This window comes from Terrapene carolina, unplaced genomic scaffold (genome assembly GCF_002925995.2).
Source record: "Terrapene carolina triunguis isolate 2854851 unplaced genomic scaffold, T_m_triunguis-2.0 Scaffold58, whole genome shotgun sequence".
NCBI lineage: Eukaryota > Metazoa > Chordata > Testudines > Emydidae > Terrapene > Terrapene triunguis.
In genome coordinates, this window is record NW_020664409.1 from 28,828,136 (window position 1) to 28,840,505 (window position 12,370).

The 12,370-nt window shown below is 42.5% G+C and overlaps 1 protein-coding gene across 1 annotated transcript in view; it reads right to left on the reverse strand.

Annotated features, from left to right (window-relative positions):
* The window catches only part of RAB12 (RAB12, member RAS oncogene family), a 38,959-nt gene that overhangs the window by 7,295 nt on the left and 19,294 nt on the right, over positions 1-12,370 (reverse strand). The window lies entirely within an intron of this gene.

Sequence of the window (12,370 nt, forward strand, 5' to 3'; positions counted from 1 at the left end):
TTTACCAGTTCACAAAGCATAGACTAGGCTAACCTGGATTTTAATAAAAAACACATCATGCATTCTACAGGCATATTCCATATTTTTAGTTTCCTTCTATAAATACTAATTTCAGACATCACCAGGTAAGCCTGGTTAACAACAACTGGATCAGAAGAAGTAAGCAATTCTATATCAGACCTATTTGTCCCACACTAACTTCACTGAGAAAAGCAAGGCCACGAATCAGTTTTACATGTCCTTGAGAATGGAGTTGTCCAATGAAAACAAATCAACAGGTGAAAAAAAAATTACAAACAATATTTCCTGGAAGAGTGAAAAAAGAAAAGGATGCATGCTCAAGCAGCAATTCACAGATTAACAAGATTTAAGAGCTTTCATATCAACCACAAAAATTAAGCCATGTTTTTAAAACCAGTGCAGAAAATAACTGCAGAAATTATTGATAAAAGTAAGCCAATAACATGAGGATGTATGGTAGTACTTTCTGAGGCACATATATGACTGAGTACAGTGTGAGCTTGAAGACCAAGTTCTAAATTCTGAAGTGTCCACTTATTTTGAGTGTGGAGACGGTGCACATTCACCGACAGCACTGCCTAGTGGTCAGGACGAGGTTGGCAGGTTGTCTCCCCATTGAAACACAGTCACGTCCTTCAGCACTTCCACCCCAAGGGTTTCCAGTCCTCCCCTTTAGCACAGGGATCTTGGGGACTGGGCTCTTGAACAGGCAACATCTTTTCCAGCTGGCCTCTCACTGTACATGAAGGCTCTTGTTGTAATGTCCTCTTGGGTCCACCCTTTTCACTAGACTTCAGTCCAGGGCCCAATGGTGGGCAGCACCACTTGGTACTACACAGCCCCGCCCCACCCCTTTGGGACCACTTCCTACCCCAGTCATCTTTAGCTTCACAGAATAAATCACTTCAATCTAGTCTCTGACCTGCACACTCAGTCACCTGACTCTTCTTTGTAGCTTTGCACAGGTCTGTGTTGTCAGGTCTGGGCAATGGGCTCCTGGGCAGTACTTTCCCTTCAGAGCAGCTGCCTGCTCCCTTCCTTCCACTGCCTGCTTCTGAGCTGCTCCACTCCGCTTTTTAAAGCCCTGCCTCCAGCTTGCGCAGGCGTGTCTGGGCGGGACTGCCTGGGCTCAAAGCTGGTCCTTAAAACCCTGCTCTCCAGTGTGGCGTTTAAATACCCCACCACAGGATGCCCAACTGGACACACCTATGGCCTGGCTCTCAAAAGTGATGGGGGCTTCAATTAGGGTGCATTTACCAGCAGCTGTACTTCTTCTAGCAAGTTTATGTTCTTGTGTAGTCAAGACCCAAGGTGTTTTCACCGTATCATGAAAACCTACTCTGAGTCATTTTCAACCATATCATCAAAAAGCCTGCTTAGAGCAGATTTTTCATGACAAGTTAATAAAAATGCCTGAAGCTTGTTTACCCCAGAACTTTCATTGTTGTTAGTGCTGTTACTAGAAAGTAGGTTACAAAATGCTCTAATGGATTCAAGGTTTAGGGGTTTCAACAGGGGCCTCCAAAATTAGTGGATGTTTTTTAAAGTTTAGTATGAGAGCTGGTCAAAAACAGAAACTCTTCTTGTGAGAAGTTTCTTAATTAAAAACATTTATTTGAATTAATTTTGTAGAAAGATTTTAGTTTTCCCATGAGAAGTTTTGAAAAAATTTGAAATATAAAAATTAATTTATAAAATGTCACTTCATTTAGAAATTTCCCATGGGAAAACAATGTACATTTTCCCCTGTGAAAAATTTAAATTTTGATGAAATTGTATTTTCCAAGGAGGGAGAGGGCGACTTCCAGCATGAAAATCTTTGACCAACTCTATTTAGTACTCAGGCATTGTATGACTTCATTATGAGAAACCTTAGAGAGCAAAACATTTTAAATAACATGGATGGATTTTTTTTTTTTTTTTTTTTTTTTTTGAGTATTTCAAAAAGTGTCAGGTTCACAAGATCAAATTGACTGTCTCGGAGAAAGTAATTTTTATTTATCCACAGCATATTCACAGGACATACATTTGTAGAGAAAACTGCCTTTCCCCTGCCCAGTCTCAACCAAAAGCTCTATGGATCACACCTATGGCTGACAGGTAATTCAGCATTAATGCTCAGTCAAGTCAATCCTTGGCCTTTCTTTTGTAACTGCCACAATACCAGTTATCATCAACTCTGTACAGATAGTTTCATGATCCAGATGATTGTCCACTGAAGCCTCAGCTTCAGATAGGCTACACCAAGAATTGTGAAAAAATAAAACTGCTAGATCATCATGACCAGTATTTTGCAGCTGGAGGATGGCACGATCATACAACGGTGGTGGGGGGGGGGGGGAAATCAGTTCTGTCTTCTACTATTTCTATCTTCTGATTTTTTAAAAAAAATCCACACCTAAATTTACCCACACTAAACTTTGATACCCTGCAAGAAGCAAAAACATATCACCTGTTTGGTTCTAATGATACATGAGACTACCTCTATATATTTAATTGGTTGCTTTCTTTTCACTAATGACACTAATTTTAATTAAAGCAATGCAAGTGCTCTATATTCTACAGCTGAAATTACATACAGCTATTACTCACCATTACAACAGTTTATTTTCTCCTATGTTAAGTTCACCTATCTTTATACCAGGGTCAAATTAATTTTTTCGCAAAGTCCCTGTGACATTTCAATACGGGAAACACTTTAAAATACCAGTCAAGATTGTTGAATCTCCACATATGGAAAACATCGTCTCAAAGCTTATGAAGAGACTTCTCCAAATGACTCTCTTGTAGAATTGCATCTGTCATTTCATGTCAATAAACAAGGGAATTGTGACATTGCACTCTATATGATTTTATGAAAGTATGCTGATGAGTGTGAATATAACGTAACTAAAATATGCTTCATGCAAAAGGTCTCTTGTAAGGTATCATTACAAAGCTTATAATCCACTGAGTGTGGTCATCCTATTTGTATAAATCAGGGGTCAGCAACCTTTCAGAAGTGGTGTGCCAAGTCTTCATTTATTCACTTTAATTTAAGGTTTCGCGTGCCAGTAATACATTTTAACATTTTTAGAAAATCTCTTTCTATAAGTCTATAATATATAACTGAACTATTGTTGTTTGTAAAGTAAATAAGGTTTTTAAAATGTTTAAGAAACTTCATTTAAAATTAAATTAAAATGCAGAGCCCCCCCAGACCGGTGGCCAGGACCCGGGCAGTGTGAGTGCCACTGAAAATCAGCTCACATGCCCACATACCGCCTTCGGCACGCATGCCATAGGTTGCCTACCCCTGGTATAAATGTATCACTCTTGTATCTGAAACTAGAAATATGAAATATAACTCTGAGGGCCTACTATAATTATGCAAAGTGTGGGTCATTAATGGTGGTTTGGAATCTTGATGGCTCCCATTAACCAGGACAATTGTCTGTAGATGGCTCTGTTTCACTTGTAAGTCTTCCTGTATAGATGTGTGCTGGCAAGGGGATAATGAAGTCTTACAGTGACATGTGATCATGTCACCTGAACTGGAATCCATCTTTAACCTGGTGCTTTTCCATTTAGAAGAGGGGTGGGAGACCCAGAGAGACAAACGATTCCCGCCTTGTGCCAAAGCTATATAAGTGGGTGGAACAGAACAAAGGGGGCTGCAGTCATGAGAAATCCCCTAGCTACCACCTGAGCTGGAACAAGGGCTGTACCAGAGGAAAGGATTGTGCCCAGACTAGGAAGGCATCCAGTCTGTGAAAGAAACTTATTGAAACATCTCTGAAGGTGAGATTTTTATCTGTATTCAGTTTTATTACTGTATTAGACAGACTTGCGTGTTTTATTTTATTTTGCTTGGTAATTCACTTTGTTCTGTCTGTTACTACTTGGAACCACTTAAATCCTACTTTCTGTATTTAATAAAATCACTTTTTACTTATTAATTGACCCAGAGTATGTATTAATACCTGGGGGGAGGGGGAGGGAGCAAACAGCTGTGCATATCTCTCTATCAATGTTATAGTGGGCAAGCAATTTATGAGTTTACGCTGTATAAGCTTTATACAAGGTAAAACGGATTTATTTGGGGTTTGGACCCCATTGGGAGTTGGGCATCTGAGTGTTTAAGACAGGAACACTTCTTAAGTTGCTTTCAGTTAAGTCTGCAGCTTTGGGGCACGTGGTTCAGACCCTGGATGTGTGTTGGAGCAGACTGGTGTGTCTGGTTCAACAAGTCAGGGTGCTGGAGTCCCAAGCTGGCAGGGAAAGCAGGGGCAGAAGTAGTCTTGGCACATCAGTTGGCAGCCCCAAGGGGGTTTCTGTGATCCAACCCGTCACAGGAATCCCTTTAGTTCCATCACATTGAATGCCAGACATAATTGAGGTGGGAGGGCAGGAATGCTATAGAGAAATATTATTGTTACTATATGGTTAGAGCTGGTGGCTGATAGTAACTTCAAAAGATAAGATTTTCTGCTCAGTTAAGATATGGTATTTCTGGCAGAACACTGTCCTGCTAGACTTGAGTGGTTTTAAAAATACACATTCTGGGTTTCTTTAAATCATAGCCTGTAGAACAACTACACTGAATCGCTTAACCCAAGTAGTTGCATGTTCTCTTCTAGCTATCTCAAAAGGCATTTGTTCACTTAATTGAACACTGAGTTCCTGCTCTATCAATCCTTCAATTCTATAAATTCAAGAGTTAAATGAAAGGTGATCCAGAACAACCGTATAAATATAAGCCCCTCCTCCTAAAAGAAAAACCCAAGCTCCAAAGAGCTAAAATGATGGGAAGAGGAAGGAAGGAGGTTATATAGTGTGGAAATATTAAAACCCTAAAGCCCTGAGAAACAGTTATTCTAAAAATTGGCTCTCTGATGGAACACAAACACAATTCTGTGCCAAGGCCCAGAATCAACAAGGTATTTACACACATCTAACTTTAAGCACATAAATAGTTCCATGCGTTTAAAGTTAGCCATGTAAGTAAGTCCCTTGCTGAATCAGGCTTAAAAAAATAAAACTCAAAAACTGTGTGATTTAATTATTTGTTGAATTTTGGTCCTATTTTCAGTTATTGTAACATGAATTAGCAAGAATGCAAGTGCCAAAATTTGATGCCAATATTAAAATATCAACAAAGGAGAAGGAAACTAACGATGTCTACATCTATTAATTTTGCAGGGAATTATACTCGAAACTAGCATTATTTCTCTGTATAGCAAAACTATGCCTAAATGGAACGTTCATTTGTAACATATCCATAGGTACTGTCTCTAAAGCATGCTGCAAAAGAATTCTTTCCTCCTTTTCCTTTAGTGTCCCTCATCCCTGCACAGAAAGAAGTGAACTAATGTACTCACTTGACTGTCTAATAATGTATAGCACTAAAGAGGTTTAATAATTTGAGCACAAAGAAAGGGAAGTTTCACCAGGGGTGCTTCTAAAGTATTGGTGGGAACCCATTCACATGCAGGAAAAACATGTACAGTGGAAGAGAAACACAGTTACACAATTACTCTGTAATAGCACTTTGAATAAGTTTACATGCAAATGATGGAGCTCAGTGATATTCAGATTTCAAAAGTGTGCTGGATTTCTGCAGTTCCCTTAATGAAAAAAATCTACTAAGTTTTCTATTAACAGGGCTCTCTCCTTACTACAAATGAGACTGTATAAAAATAGAATTCATGTAACCTCAAGAAGCAATAAATTTAGAATATTGCCCCCTGCCTCTCAAGTTCAGAAGAACTTATTTCAAAATGCTGAGGGATCCCAAATGCCAGGTGGAGAGATTATTTTCTGTATGTTGTAATGTTCTATCAGTAAGGCCCTACCAAATTCACGGCCATGAAAAACGCATCACGGACTGTGAAATCTGGTCTTTTCTGTGCTTTTATCCTATACTATTGTAGCAGGGCGGTTACCCCGCTCCTAGGATAAAAGGAGTGAGACCAGCTTAGGGAGGCTGGCTGGCCCTGATAAGAGGGCTGTGAGCAAGGAGCCAAGTGAGAAGGACCTAGCTGCCTGGGAGAGACAGGGTACCTTCGGCAGTGCTGGGGAAGGGGCAGGCTGAGCTGGGGAGCTCAGGCCTGGCTACCTCCCATGCTGAGGCCTGGCAGGAAGGCCTAAGGAGGTACTGGGGCAGCAGGGAGACAGCTGGGCTAGAAAGGCAGCAAGTCCAACCCCCTTGCCAATGATAAGTGGCCATTACAGACTGCAGTTTGCCCCAGAGAAAGGGGGCTAGATGACAACTGGCAGTAGCCACTGAGGCAAGGTGGGCATAGGGGGAGGGGGTTTCCCTGGGAGAGGAGACCCAGAGTGTGGGAGCACTGCTGTGGGGCAGCAACCCAAGGTAAGGGGCACCGGGGTCTGGGAGGGACACGGGGCCAGAGGTGGTGGAGACGACGAAGCAGGTACTAGTATCCTCTTAAAATTCCGAACAGAGTAAGTCTAGGGTTCAGGCATTAAAGTTAAACAAAAGTCCAAGCAGCCACATATGTATAGTCTAATGTAGTAAGTTTGAGTGTTGGAGGCAGGAATCAAAAGTTTTTACACTACAAAGAACACCTCTACCCCGATATAACGCGACCCGATATAACGCGGGTTCGCATACAACGCGGTAAAGTTCTGACACGCTGCTCTGAGCAGCATGTTACGGGTGCCGGGCTGGGCCGGGGCCAAGGGGTTGGATAAGGGGCAGAGGGTCTCGGGGATGGTCAGGGGCTTCCCTCTCCCAGGGTCTGGGAGGCAGGAGCTGTGGGGGGGCACTTTGGGGGGCCCCGCAGTCCCAGAGTGGCCTGGGGGTTTAGCGGGGGCTGGGAGCAGCCCGCTTCGCTTCCCTTGCCCCGGCCCCAGCCGTGTCACTTGGGGGAAGGGGTTTGGGGGAAGGGATCTCCCCCGCACTCACCGGCAGCAGCGGAAGCGGAGCAGCCCGGCCCCAGCCCGCTCCACTCCGCCACCTCCCAGCCGTGGCGCTCCGCTTCCCGCCGCCGGTGAGTGTGGGGGGCGTCCTTTCCCAACCTCCCCGCACTCACTGGCGGCAGGAAGCGGAGCGCCACGGCTGGGAGGTGGCGGAGTGGAGCGGGCTGGGGCCACGTTGCTCCACTTCCCACCGCTGCGGTGAGTGCCTGTCAGGGGACGGGGTGTGTGGATAGGGGTCGGAGCAGTCAGGGGACAGGGAGCAGGGGGGTTGGATAGGAGGTGGGGTCCTGGGGGTGATTAGGGATTGGGGTCTCTGGAGGGGGCAGTCAGGGAACAAGGAACGGGGGGTCCAAAGCAAGTTTGATATAACACAGTCTCACCTATAACGCGGTGAGATTTTTTGTCTCCCGAGGACCACGTTATATCGGGGTAGAGGTGAACTTAGTCTTGAATTAAGTCTAATATGTTGAACGTGCTGAGACATTCTGGATGTCAAATATTGCTTTTACATCTATGGTACTTTTATACCTAGCACGTATTGCTATTGCAGCTAGCTAAGTAAAATTTTTGGTGTCCCTTTTTTTTAAATTTTTTTTTTTAAGGAATTCAGTTATACTTTAAAATGTTGTGTTTTGTCTATATAATGCTATTTCTCCACTTCCAACTCCTCATCCCAAACTAAGAAGTTGTGAGAATGGGAAAAATGTTTTTATTTCTTTTCCAATGTGCAACCACAAACATGCATTGTAATATTATTCCTTAACTATTTATGATTTTGCAAATAAAGAATCCACCCATCATTGTCTTTCTGCTTAATGACAAAAAAAATGAGAGACATCATGCAAAAGAGATGTCATACAAGGGAAAATTTAAAACATAAAAGCAATGTACAAATGCTGTTAAGAGTCTGATTTCTTTCCCTCTATATTCATTACTCTAACATACACAGTAATTTAGAAGTGTAAATCAGATATTGTTAGAAAACCCCTGAAAGTGTTAATTTGGATTTAATGGCTTAGGTCAGACAACTATTTTTGTTTTAATACAAATGCACTCCATGTGTAGATATGCGCGCGCGCACACACACACACACACAGAAGCCAACTAAATTTTTTTAAAGGGTGGCACGGGATGGCAGTGGAAGAAGGAAGTAATTTAAACCAAAGTAAAAATGGGTTTCATCATGCTTTTCTGATAGTGAAAAATAAAAATCTTTAGCTAGAGAAGATTTTTGAAGTGGTGTATTGGGTTCATATGAAAACAAAGAAAATTTTTTTTTTCCAATGAGCATCTCCTCCCCCCCCAAAACCCAGAATAGGCTGATAAGTTTTAATTATGTTACATCATAGCTTGTTTATTTTCATACCTACATAACTCTATGAGCATCTTGAAGTATTTTCAGCACATGGTTTCTCTTTAGGGCTGGCCATAAGTTTTCTGATGGAACAGTTTTCTAATCAAAACAGGATGATTCAATAGAAGCAACACTGACCAGGTCAATTCAATCAAAAACTTATGGAATCTGACCTGTTAGAAAACTGCTTGGTTTCCTGCCAGCTTGCTCTCCCACCTACCTGGCTTGTCAGCTGCCTAAGTACCCTGCTCCACTCCTGGCCAGCTCTCAGGCTTTCCTGCTTCTTGGGCTGCCTGGCAACCTGCTTGGCTGGTTCCCAGGAAGCCCACAACTCACCCTCCATGTGCGCAGGCAGAAAGCTGAAAATTTACATTTCAGTTCTCCCAAAAGGAGTTTTTCTGAAATTTCCCCCCCCCCCACCAAATCAAAACAAACTCCAACACATTTGAGGGTTTTTTTCTGACTTGGAATGAAATTTTTTTTTTCCATGGGAAGAAATTTCTTATTTTCACCTTTCAGCCAGCTCTACTTCTCTTACTGTCTACTCCACACATTCACCTGCTGAACCCAACACTTGTGGACAGGATAAGGAATATGAAATGGCTAGTTACCAAGTGTGTAATAATTATTCATTTTCACTAAATACATATAACGCGGCTGTGTGAAAAGACAGGATAATTATTTAAATTTACACCTAGGATGAAAAGGAACTGTACAGTGTGGCACATGCAGATGTACAGATAGGTGTAATGGGTGAAACTGCAAATAAAAATTTAGACTATATATCAAGAAAAGTTTCTTAAGAGCAATTTAGATTGTGAGCTCTTCAAGGTGGGGAACTTATGTTTGTACATGAGACCCTGATTCTGAAGGTTTCATGACTACCATAATCCCCTTCAGTCCCCAACATCTAAGCCTCTGGATTTGCCTTCCAAGGGAAGTGATGAAAGCCTATGATCATTATAGGTGGAGCTGGTAGCCTGATCCTTCCCATAGTAAGACCCCATTTTCAGTTGCTTATAACTTTGCCAAAGCAACCATCTGGGCTAACATTTATCAGGCTGGGTGTCTGCCCAGGCTGAACTTTTTTGGGGGACATTTCAGCTAATATGGTTCAGCCATCTAGAAGAAAACGGTTAGGGGGAAATGTTTGCCCATGTTAAAAAAAAAATCATACAGCTATTTTACTGAGCAGGTCTAGAATCCACTGGAGCAGAAACTTGAAATTTGGCAGAGGGGTCGCACAGATGTCAGGGATGTGCCTTTTGCTGACTGGGTGAAAATCTGCCCAAATCTGAAAAATCACGGTTTGCACATGCTCAGTAGATACTCATAGCATTTGACAGCTAAATTCCCAGAAGATTCCATTTGCAGTGGGCACACTCCATCTTCTCACAGCATCTGTGCACTGACTGGACTACATATAACACCATTTCCATAGACTGAGCATGTCCCAGTTCAGGATTGTATGGACAGAGCAGTATTTTCCTTGCAACTGCTCCTCTCTGCAGCTGAGGGGGCCACTACAGTTTCAGGCACCAGAATTGAGACCAGGGAGACACTCCCTCCGGCACTCTGCTCATGCCCAGGCAGGAAGGAAGAGAAGGAGGATGCAGTCAGAGTGGGATGCAGGGGGTGAGAAATGAGAGGAAGGGAGAAATAAAGAAGTTCTCCGTCTCCACATTCCTCTGCTGTCAGCAAATAACTGTGAAACCCACTGGCAAAGGGTGTATGTCATCTGCCTCTAATGCCTGATCCACATATTCAACGTACTACTGCTACCAGTTATTCCATAAGGCCAAGTGGCAGAGGTCTATGGCTGTAGATGTGAAGGTCTGAACCTACTGATAACCCAAGTTGGAGGTCAATATGATTCCACATGATAAAACTTTTGTTTTTTCAGTTTTTTTTAAATGTAGGAAATTGTATTAAAAAATCCTATGCTAAAAGAACATTAAGGTTACAAAATCAAACATTCAAAAGCTAGGAATTGGCAGAATTAGGTTGCTGGTATTGTAAAGAAAAATTCATTAATATTTGTGAAGCATTTAAGACACTTAGAGTACCATAGAAACACCCAGGATGAAATTAATAATTCTTTAGTCAGTGCAGGGTTTGGAAACCGCATTAACAAGGCTGGTGGCCACACACAAAACAAGGAGGATAAAAAAAAAAAAAAAAAAAGACAACAAACTACCAATCAGAGACAACACATGTGGGGGCACACAAGGTCCCATGCCCTCCCCCAGATTTCTGCCTTCCATTTAGCAACAGCTAAATGTTACAAGGGGGACCCATCCAGAGAGGCCGCTGCACACTCTGCCCCAAGGGGGGGGGGGGGCGGAAATGGGCAAGGCCTTGGGCTGCCTCTTGCCAGGAGGCCCAGCAGTGAGGAAGCAGCAGCTCCCCCGCACCATGTATCCACGCAGCTGGCTGGGGGCTGACCTTTCCCACCTCCTGCTACATGGGACTGCTTCTCCTTCCCTGCTGCTGGAGTCCCAGTGCCTCCCACTGCCTACTTTGCAGACCACCCTGAGGTGAACTCCCCATGGCTGTTTCCAGGGCAGGAGCCGCTCTCCCACTCATATAGCAGTGCAGGAGCTCTACACAGGGAAAACTGCCCCCTCACACTGAAGTGGGAGTTGACGTGTCTTCCATTTAGCTACAGCTTCTAAGATGAGTGAGGGGGCGGAGGTGGCGGGTAGCGATCCCTCCCTAAGCCCCACCACGTGGGGCTGGCCTGAGCCACCTGGACTTATTGCTCGCTCCCTCGAATATTCCTCCACGCCCCCCTAGGGGAGCACGCCCCCAGCTTGAAAACCTCTGTTCTAGACCAAAAGACAAAGTGTTCTAGATCCAGTGCCCCTCCCAACCCTTTAAATTGTGCCACCCCTCCAATCAATAGTTATGTGTTGCCTCTGCTACCAATTCACTGAATAAGGCTGGGGTCCTGTAGGAAAAAAAATAGTATGTGATCACATAGTAAGAGACTGTATCATAATGCATACACACAAGGGGGCTTGATTTTGCAACCTTAATGTTCTTGCAATGTACTTTTTTTTAATGCAATTTATAAACAGGCAGGCAAAGTACTCGAGAATGTGTTGTAGGAAACAACTGTCAATTTATCTTTTCTCTTTGCTAATATAACAAGTGTTTTCCAACATGATTTTATATGTATGTCCAGAGATTGCTTTATTTTTTTAAGTAAGGGTTAATTACAGCAAAGACATTTTAATAGTGAGAATCAAGGAGAAAGACACTTTGGGACTATGTGTATTGATGCTTCCTTGTAATAACTGACGTATATTGGTATAAATTCAGATACTTAGCCAATTCTTATGTATGTCATTTCTACATTAAATTACATGCTACATGACCATTTTAGGCATGCCTCAGCAACTGAGTAAGGGCCACACTTTAATATCCCTCTACCTTTGTTTTTTAATTATACTTTCAAACAAAAGTCTACAAAGATATTCTTAATAAGTGTGAATGATAAGGAGTTTAAGGATATCTTTTCTGACAAAAAACTGATGCCATAAAACATTTATTCAACATTAAGAGCATGTCTGACAAGCTATATACATTTCACATTCAGTGCTACAACAACATCTTGACATAAAAAATTTGCATTACCTCTGTCAGCTTCAGTAGGCCCTGGCTAACAGTGGTGGCTCAACCACCAGCTCTGTAGTCATAGGTTTCCAAACAGGGACGCAGATGAGGGATGAAGACATGCCAGTAATATTCAAGTGTTAGATGACTGATGATACCAAAGATGCAGCAGCAGTTAACTCAGAGGGAAGCAAGACAAACACATGGTGCAACAAACAGAGTTGATGGTGACCTGCCAAGAGGCGTTAGTAAGCTAAACTCACTTCATCTATGTAATTAAAAATGGAATACTACCAGAAAATCCCACTGGTGTCATTTCGACAACCTATGTGCTTTGATATGCTTTTTCTATGGGTTGTTAGCATCTATAACAATTGATCTCTAATGCCAATTATGCATCAAGCACTGTTAATACACCAAAGCTATTAGATAATTTATAGGATTAGAATCTACATT